Here is an 8,597-nt window from a genome sequence, read left to right as displayed (position 1 = left end):
AATGTTCAAAACGCCAAAAACAAAATCAAGAAGGAAGAGGCTGATGACATTGAAGATTGGAAAGAAAAATTAGATTAACATTTTTAATTATTTTTGTTTTCATTTTATATTGTATTGATATCAAGTTATATGTTGTTTTGTTATCTAATTCTCTATAAATAAAATACATTATTATATAAAACACCAAAAACTACAAAAACCAAAACGCTAGTAGAATGAAAACTGGGAGAACAGCTGCTGGCAAAGCACCTTGTAAAGGGTATTAAAACGCCAAAAAATTCAATAACGCCAAAAGAAAAATTAGTCTTATTTTAATCTTATGCAAATATTAATTACTCGTAGTGAATTATTATACAAAACGCCACAAACGCCAAAAAAAAAAATAACCAGAAAACGATATAACGCCAAAAAATTATATATGTGATACAAAAACAATTAATTCAACGCCAAAAAGTTTAATAAATACAATTAACGCCAAAAAAAACTTAGACGCCAGAAAATATTATACCGCGTTGTGAAAATAAAAGAAGAATGAAAAGATAAAAAAGCCCCTCCGCCCTTCTCTATGCCGCGGGACACGTGTTGGGCCTGGATGCGTTCTCACCGTTCTCACACTTTTGAGCGTTTTCTCCCGAACCCGTTTCTATATATAATATATGCATATATCATAATGTAGTGTTTCTATACACATATATTATTGAAAATGAAGATTTTTGCTGAAAGGTGACAGTGGTGATTATATGGATATTGGATAGGCAGGATCAAGAACCACACGTATTGGGTGCTCACCTTTTATGCATGTGTATGCATCTTCTTCAACATTCTATAAGAACATGGCTTACACGCTAATATTGATGTTGCACTAACCTCCTCCTGGCCCATGGGCGCACTTCTAGTCAACTTTTCATCCAATCTTATATACCCATTACTCTACATTTTCAGATATTAACAAGAGACAGTGACAGTATAACGTTTGATTCAAATCATATTAACTGGTTCTTACTCACAATTAAGTTGGTATTCTGTCATTCCCAATTATTGGTGTATTTTTTAAATAATCCCATGATCAACAACATAAAGGTGTACTTATTCAGAGACTTGAACCATGTAATCATATTTAAGACCACCCACAGTAGATCATGTCTATATGGATCCATGGACATTATTTGGCGGTTCACCCACTTCTAATATCTTGTTTAAATAAATAAAAAAACCAAAGACAGTTTGTTGAAAGTGAGACTCAACTAAAAACGTGTAGACATCAAACTTTAATCCATAAAGTATCACTATACCAAAAATATATTCAAAACAACATCATTTTGTAAACTGATTCTACATGATTGGGTGAACAATATGTGTTTTCGGTTCCTAAACTTTAGTAGTGCTGTATTGGGTGGATTTCAACATCAGGATGCAAGCCAATTCTATGAAGACCATAGAACAAAAACAACTTCCGGTTCAATTATTAAAGAAACAAGGAATTGCTTTTAGTTTATTAAATTATATCTTTATTTAGATTTTTGATGTATATTGATTCATGAGTGTTATTACATATAAGCTTGTGTTTTGATCATAATAGTTCAAGTTATTGTATGATTAGGGTAGTTTATTATAGTTTATAGTTGGGATATTAATTTGATTGGTAATTTGAATAAAAATCAACTAACTAATGTGCATATTTTCTTCGTATAACATCATGATTATTATGAATGCTCGTTAAAAAAAGGGCAATTACTTATATATCCCCATGTAAATTTCATAAATTACATATTTATCCAAGCTAAAAATTAGATTATATATTTCCTCTTCCTAAAAACTAAAAATATCATATATACCTATTTCATTTTAAATAGATCAAAGTATGACTATTTTACCCTTTTTTTACTAAACAGGGTGGAGATACAATAGGAAGTTTATTTGGCTAGGAATGATAGGAAGTGATCTTCACCATCCATTAAGTTAATCAAGGGCTAAGATTAAATCAGGGAAATTGAAAGGAAGAAAAGAGGCGCGTGAGTTTGTTCAAGGGCATTCTAGTCAATCCAAGCCAATAGTTTCCCTCTCCTCCAATTCCCCCCTATTTTTTAAACGTTAATAACTCTTTCATACGACATTATTTTTTTATAAAAATTGCACAAAAAAAACGAGCGTTTTTTTATCTTTAAAACGAGTATACTATTGCTATATTTTAAAAAAAAATTTAAAACCCAGTTGCGTAAAACGCAATAAAAAACCACCAGTTAAGTAAAACGCAATGAAAAAAAAAAACCTAAAAATGACATTTTTCTAAAACGCAATGCACCAAAAACACAAAGAAATGACTTATTTGTAAAACGCAATGGCCAGAAAACACACAGAAATGTCTTATTTGTAAAACGCAATGGCCAGAAAACACATAAAAATGTGTTTTACCTAAAACGCAATGCACCAAAAACACAAAGAAATGACTTATTTGTAAAACGCAATGGCCAGAATACACTTAAAATGTCTGTTTCCTAAAAAGCAATAGACTGAAAACACATAAAAAAGTGTTTTACCTAAAACGCAATGCACCAAAAACACAAAGAAATGTCTTATATGTAAAACGCAATGGCCAGAAAACACTTAAAAATGACTCATTCTAAAACGCAATGAACTGAAAACACCTAAAAAATGTGTTTTACCTAAAACGCAATAACTTAAAACACTTAAAAATGTGTTTTTTTTCTAAAACGCAATAGCCAGAAACCACATAAAACTCTCTTATTTCTAAAACGCAACGGACACATAAAAGTGTCTGTCACTGTCAACTGTCTGAATTGTCTACGAATTACTGTCTTCGCAATAGCTCAACCCCAGCCAGGGGCTCTGCCCCTTGGACCCCGCCAGGGGCTGCCGCCCCCGGACCCCCGCAAAGATCGTAGAACGCAATGACTAAATCAAAAACCCAGATCATGAAAATGAAATTAAAGAATTTCTTACATGGATCGAAGCCGATTTCTTCATCAATTGGCGAAATTTGAATGATAGAAACACTTATCAACGCTCGAATCGAACGAATCGAGTGATTATCTCCAAAATCACCGGAAAAAACGAGATTTTTTTATGAAATTAAACTGGGTTTTCTTCCAAAAAAAGCTGAAGAACACGTTGATCGGGTTCTGAATCATTGATTTGTGATGAAAATCGCACTATAATGTAGTGATTATTGAGATAGAAAGTGAAGAAATAGTTGAAGATGGTGGGTTTTGAAAATGGTGGGTTTTTGAATTTACTGGGTTTTGAAAAAAGGAAGAAGAATGAGTTGGATTGACTAAAATACCCTTTCTCTTTATTTTAAAATTTGCCACATGTCATAATCCTATGGCTTCCTATCCTTCCTAGCAAAAATTAACTTCCTATTTGATCTTTTCCCTTACTAAACAATAGAAATCTTAAATTTATCCTTTTTAACACATCTGGATTCAAATTTTAACTTTCAACTTTGTCGTTCTAAATTTAAAATTATCAATTTTTATAGACCCCCTATTGGCACACCTTAAAATCTATTGGAACACCTTACCTCTTCAATACAACTCGCACATCTCTATACGAGTCATATAGGGTTAACTTTAGACATGGCAGATTGATAGGATCAGTCTTTGTCTAACAGCTTGTCTTATACGACTCATATAGGGCTATACGAGTCGTATAAGTACCATGTTTTTTTAGTTTAAAGTTTGGTGTTTTGAGTGTGGTTATTTATGTTTATTGTTGGTTATTTTTGTTTTTACGTGTTTTATATTTTGTATTATATTTTTTTGTGACGTATCATATTATATCGTATCATGATGTATCGTATTTTGTATTTTGTATTTTATTGTGACGTGTTGTGTCGTGTCGTGTCGTATCGTATTTGTATTTTGTGTTATATTTTAAGTTGGCGTGTCGTATCGTATCATGTTGTATCGTATCGTATCGTATCTTGACGTATTGTACCGTACCGTGACGTGTCATATCATATTATATATTATACGTAACCAACCAATCCATCTAAACATTATGTCATTGTTTTACAAACGACATATCTTATACAAACTTACTTTTACTTGGTTATTTATTTAACCATGCATTATTCTTTTATAACATCTGATTTCCTTATCGAATTTCATAAGATTTTATAAAAGAAAACGTTTTATAAAGATTCATGACTACCTTTTGGTTAAACATTTCTTTCAACTACAAGTCATGAATTCATCAACAACAAAACCTATGTATCTCACAAGCATTTTTATGCTGACATACCTATTTTCACATGTGTTGCAGGAGCTTGCATAATGATGTTCGTGACACACTTAGGCGAATTTGGGCTTTAGTGACTTAAAACTATGAAAGATAATTTGATTCATGTCAAATTTCTTTAAATTCTTGTCAATGTAAACACTTTAATTCATGAAATCAAACTTTAAATTGCATATGTTATGAAACAATAATTCTGTTACGACACTCCCCGACGTTTCCGCCGTGATTTGTTGTTTTACGCGGTCTGGGTGTGACAGAAAAGTTGGTATCAGAGCTTATGGTTATAGGGAATTAGGTTATTAGTAATGCTTTCACCTAGACTATAACCTTCCTAGGACCCTAACACAAGTTACCTTGTGTTTTGTCTTAAAACAATATCGTTGCCTATCTTTAGGTGACAACCACAACAAGAAAACAAAAATACGAATCTGACTTGAAAACTAATCATCTCTTCTTAGAAGATTTGTTATAAGGTTTTGAACCTTCAAAGTTTTCAAAATCCCGTCAAAGTTTGGGTCTTATTAATGTGAAGACATGCAATCTGGAAGGGTGGGTGCCTGTATCCCGAGTTTTCTGTCTAAGGCTAGAGTGTTCATACAAATCCACGTAATCGGACCAGTCACTCTTACCTGGGAGCTCTTGGGATGAGTGTCCACTTATAGGCTAAAGCATGTCTTCGTAATACATTATAAGGACCTATTTACTTTGTTCAGCTTCTGTACGTCATTTGTTTGTTCGAGGTAACAAATGAATGATCGCCTTCCTTATGTTTCGCCGATGCTTCATTAGCATTCAGTTTTGAATATCCGATAACATCTCATTTGTTTTCTCTCATGTCTTCCACTATCTTTAGGATGTCTTCTCCTAACAACGATGCTCAAAGGTCCGAACTGGCTGCTAAAATTGCCCAACAGCTAAGTGTAGTGCTCCATGGGACAATTAAGTTACCTGTTGCCATGTCTCATCTCAAGATGAAACTAAACCTGAGGCTCCTTAGAAGATGAAAACCAAGCCTTCAAGAAAGTCGAGGAAGTGTAAGGCTTCACGGAACTTCGTTAAGGCTGCCCAAAACAATCACACTACACCCACCCAACCAACCAGCTCAACCCCCTGCTAAAAAGCCATACAAGGGAACTGCTCCTTTGTGCAATCAATGTAACCTTCATCACCATGCCAATGTCAAATGCGGCAAGTGTTTGAACTGTGGACTTTATGGTCATATGACAAAAATCTGTCGTTCAGCCACTGCGCCAAACCAAGCTATTCAGAACCCTGTTCAACTTCAAGCAGATCCAGCACAAGCTCATCTTCCGCCTGGTACTTGCTACAACTGTGGCGAGATGGGCCATTTCAGGAACAATTGCCCAAAGCTTGTCAATGCAAGTCCGGCCCATGAATGAGCATTTGGCTGATTTGGAGATGATGCTATTTAGAAACAACTATGATTTTATGTTTTGTTTCTTTTGCTTTCCAAGAATCTTGAAACACTTTGGTTGTTCCATAAATAAATTTGGTCGTTTTATTTTATTTACAAAATCAATGTGAACACATATATGAATGACATACCCCCTCCGATACCGACACCAAGGAACTGTGTTCCTTGCAAAACAAACTACTCTTGTAGTTTTCTCGTTTATGTGATCACTCACGATCTCCACGAAAATCCTAAGTACTCGTTTCCTTCTAAGAAACAGAGTACAAGGTACAAGTTACAACTCTGGATGAATACCCAAAGTACCACCTTAAATCCTCGCTTGGATACCTAAGGGTACTTTTCATAAGTCCTTCAAAAATCTCATGCGACATGTCTAGGTGCATATCATTATATTCTGGTTTTCTTAAACAACATGCCTAGCATATGTTTTCAAAACATCTTTCATGATTTTGAAAATATTTCATATTGTCTGAAAACAATTTAACAAAGTGTATTTACTTAATATATCAAGTGCATGATTTCAGAAACATTATGCATGTTTTCAAAAACCATATACATGATTTCAAAGCCATTTCACCTAGTTTTAAAACATTTTATAAACATATTTACCTAATACACCTACCACATGATTTCAAAAGCGTTACATAAAGTTTCAAAAACATTAAACACATTTTCCAAAGAACCCCATACATAGTTTTCAAGAACATTCTGCTCGTATGTTGACTTAACATACGTAGTACACGACCTCAAAATTCAGCTTCATATTTCACCTTGGCATATCTAGCACCTTGACGTCATAAGCATTTTACTTCATGTTTTGATTTAAGCACATCTAGAACAAAGTTTTGAGACATCTTTCGCTGATCTTCCTATCTTCATAGTTAAACCCTTATGGAATTCGAAGCGCAAAAATCAAAGTCCAGGGATTGGATTTCCTGGCATACTTTAAATACACATGTTCAAATCAATAACAAGTTTACAAACAAAATTTATAAAAAGTTGATAACAAATTAATGACCAAGTTGACAATTATGCGTTTTTATGTTTATGTGTTTATGTGTGAATCAAATTACTCATTATCCAAAGGTACTATCTTAAATCCTTAAGGGGCTTCTATGTAATAGTTAAGACCCTTGGATTGTAAAGTGCCATTCCAATGTTAAAGAGACCTCTTGGGTGGTCTAGTTAAAGAGATTGATTCGTCAATATAGTTAAAGACATCACTCATTGATGTAGTTAAAGAGACCTCTTGGGTGGTCTAGTTAAAGAGATTGATTCGTCAATCTAGTCAAAGACATCACTCGTTGATGTAGTTAAAGAGACCTCTTGGGTGGTCTAGTTAAAGAGATTGATTCGTCAATCTAGTTAAAGATATCATGTGTTGATATAGTTAAAGAGACCCCTTGGGTGGTCTAGTTAAAGTGGTTGATTCATCAATCTAGTTAAAAATATCATTCGTCAAATTAGTTAAAGAGACCCTTTGGTGGTCTAGTTCAAGAGGTCATTCGTTGATCTAGTTAAAAAGATCCTTCGGTAAACTAGTTGAAGAGGCTTTTGGTGGTCTGTTTAAAGAGATCATTCTTGGATCTAGTTAAAGAGACTCTATGGTAGTCTAGTCAAGTCACCACAGGATTATTCATTTAATTTTCTTCCCCTACACATTATAAAACTAACTGTGCGGACTATGCAAGGAATTACATAATTATAGATGCATATGTAATTATGGAATTCAGTGCACAAAAACCACAGCAAGTTTTGTCATGTGCGATTTAATTTACTAGAAGTTCTGGACCTTGACCGATGTTGTTTTTATGTTATACTCTCCGACTTCAATTCCGAGCACACACAAGTTTCCTCTAAATTAAATTTCGGGACGAAATTTCCTAAAGTAGGGGAGACTGTGACATATGTGCCTCTACGATCATCATACAAGTACGAATCCAATGAAATCTTGTGTTTCAATCTTGGAATTTGTACAAATACATGTGACCTTTGCACATATCAATTCTCGTTCGATTTCGAGCTCTAAATCGCTCTTCGGAAAGTTATACGCGAACTGATGCGTAAACGTAATCAGTTTAACGCGACAAACACTCCAGAATAGTGACATAGGCTTAAAATATCTTAAATAACCTTTACATAACTTAGAAATAAGTTTTGGAGAGTTTGGTGTGTCGAAATCAAGTTTTTTCGATCGCAGGGACTATTTGCATCAAACTACGAAACTATGCCGATTTGTATAGTAACGAACATTCTGGAACTTGATCATAAGCTAAACATACCCTAAATATCCTTTATATGGCTTAGAAATAGGCTTTGAGGGGTTCGGTATGCGAAAATATGCTTATTTGATCAATAGGGACTAAAAGCGTCAAAAAGTGCACAAGTTTGCATTTTCGCGCATATCTTACGTTCTGAACATATATGGGCATCCAAAAATTTTTGTAATCATTAAAATATTTTATTTTAGTGATTGGTGTAACACCCCAGTGTTTCAAAAGTCAAAGTCAAAGTCAAGATTGAAGTCAAAGGAGGAAAAGATCGCTAATTGCAATCTGTCACTCCTTGCTCAATCCCTGTTTTGACTTCTTTGACTGTAGTTAGTCTATATTTATGTTTACGTTAGTTGTATAATGTGGAGTAATTACTTACAATCGAAGTAATCGAATGTTTATCGCTACGAATCGCTTTACGACTGTGAATAATAGGAAGTAACAATGCGATAAAGTTAATTAAACGCTAATCAATCTAATCTAATCAACATCGCGCTCGCAAACTCGAAATACACATTTTGGTAATTATATTATGTGTGTGTGTGCCTTACGTGTTACTTGTGCATGTTTATTTATGTATGTGTGGTAATCAATCGAATCGCAATCGAACTCAATCGCAATCGAATCGC

This window comes from Helianthus annuus, chromosome 11, assembly GCF_002127325.2.
Source record: "Helianthus annuus cultivar XRQ/B chromosome 11, HanXRQr2.0-SUNRISE, whole genome shotgun sequence".
Lineage (NCBI taxonomy): Eukaryota > Viridiplantae > Streptophyta > Magnoliopsida > Asterales > Asteraceae > Helianthus > Helianthus annuus.
This window is presented reverse-complemented; position numbering follows the sequence as displayed.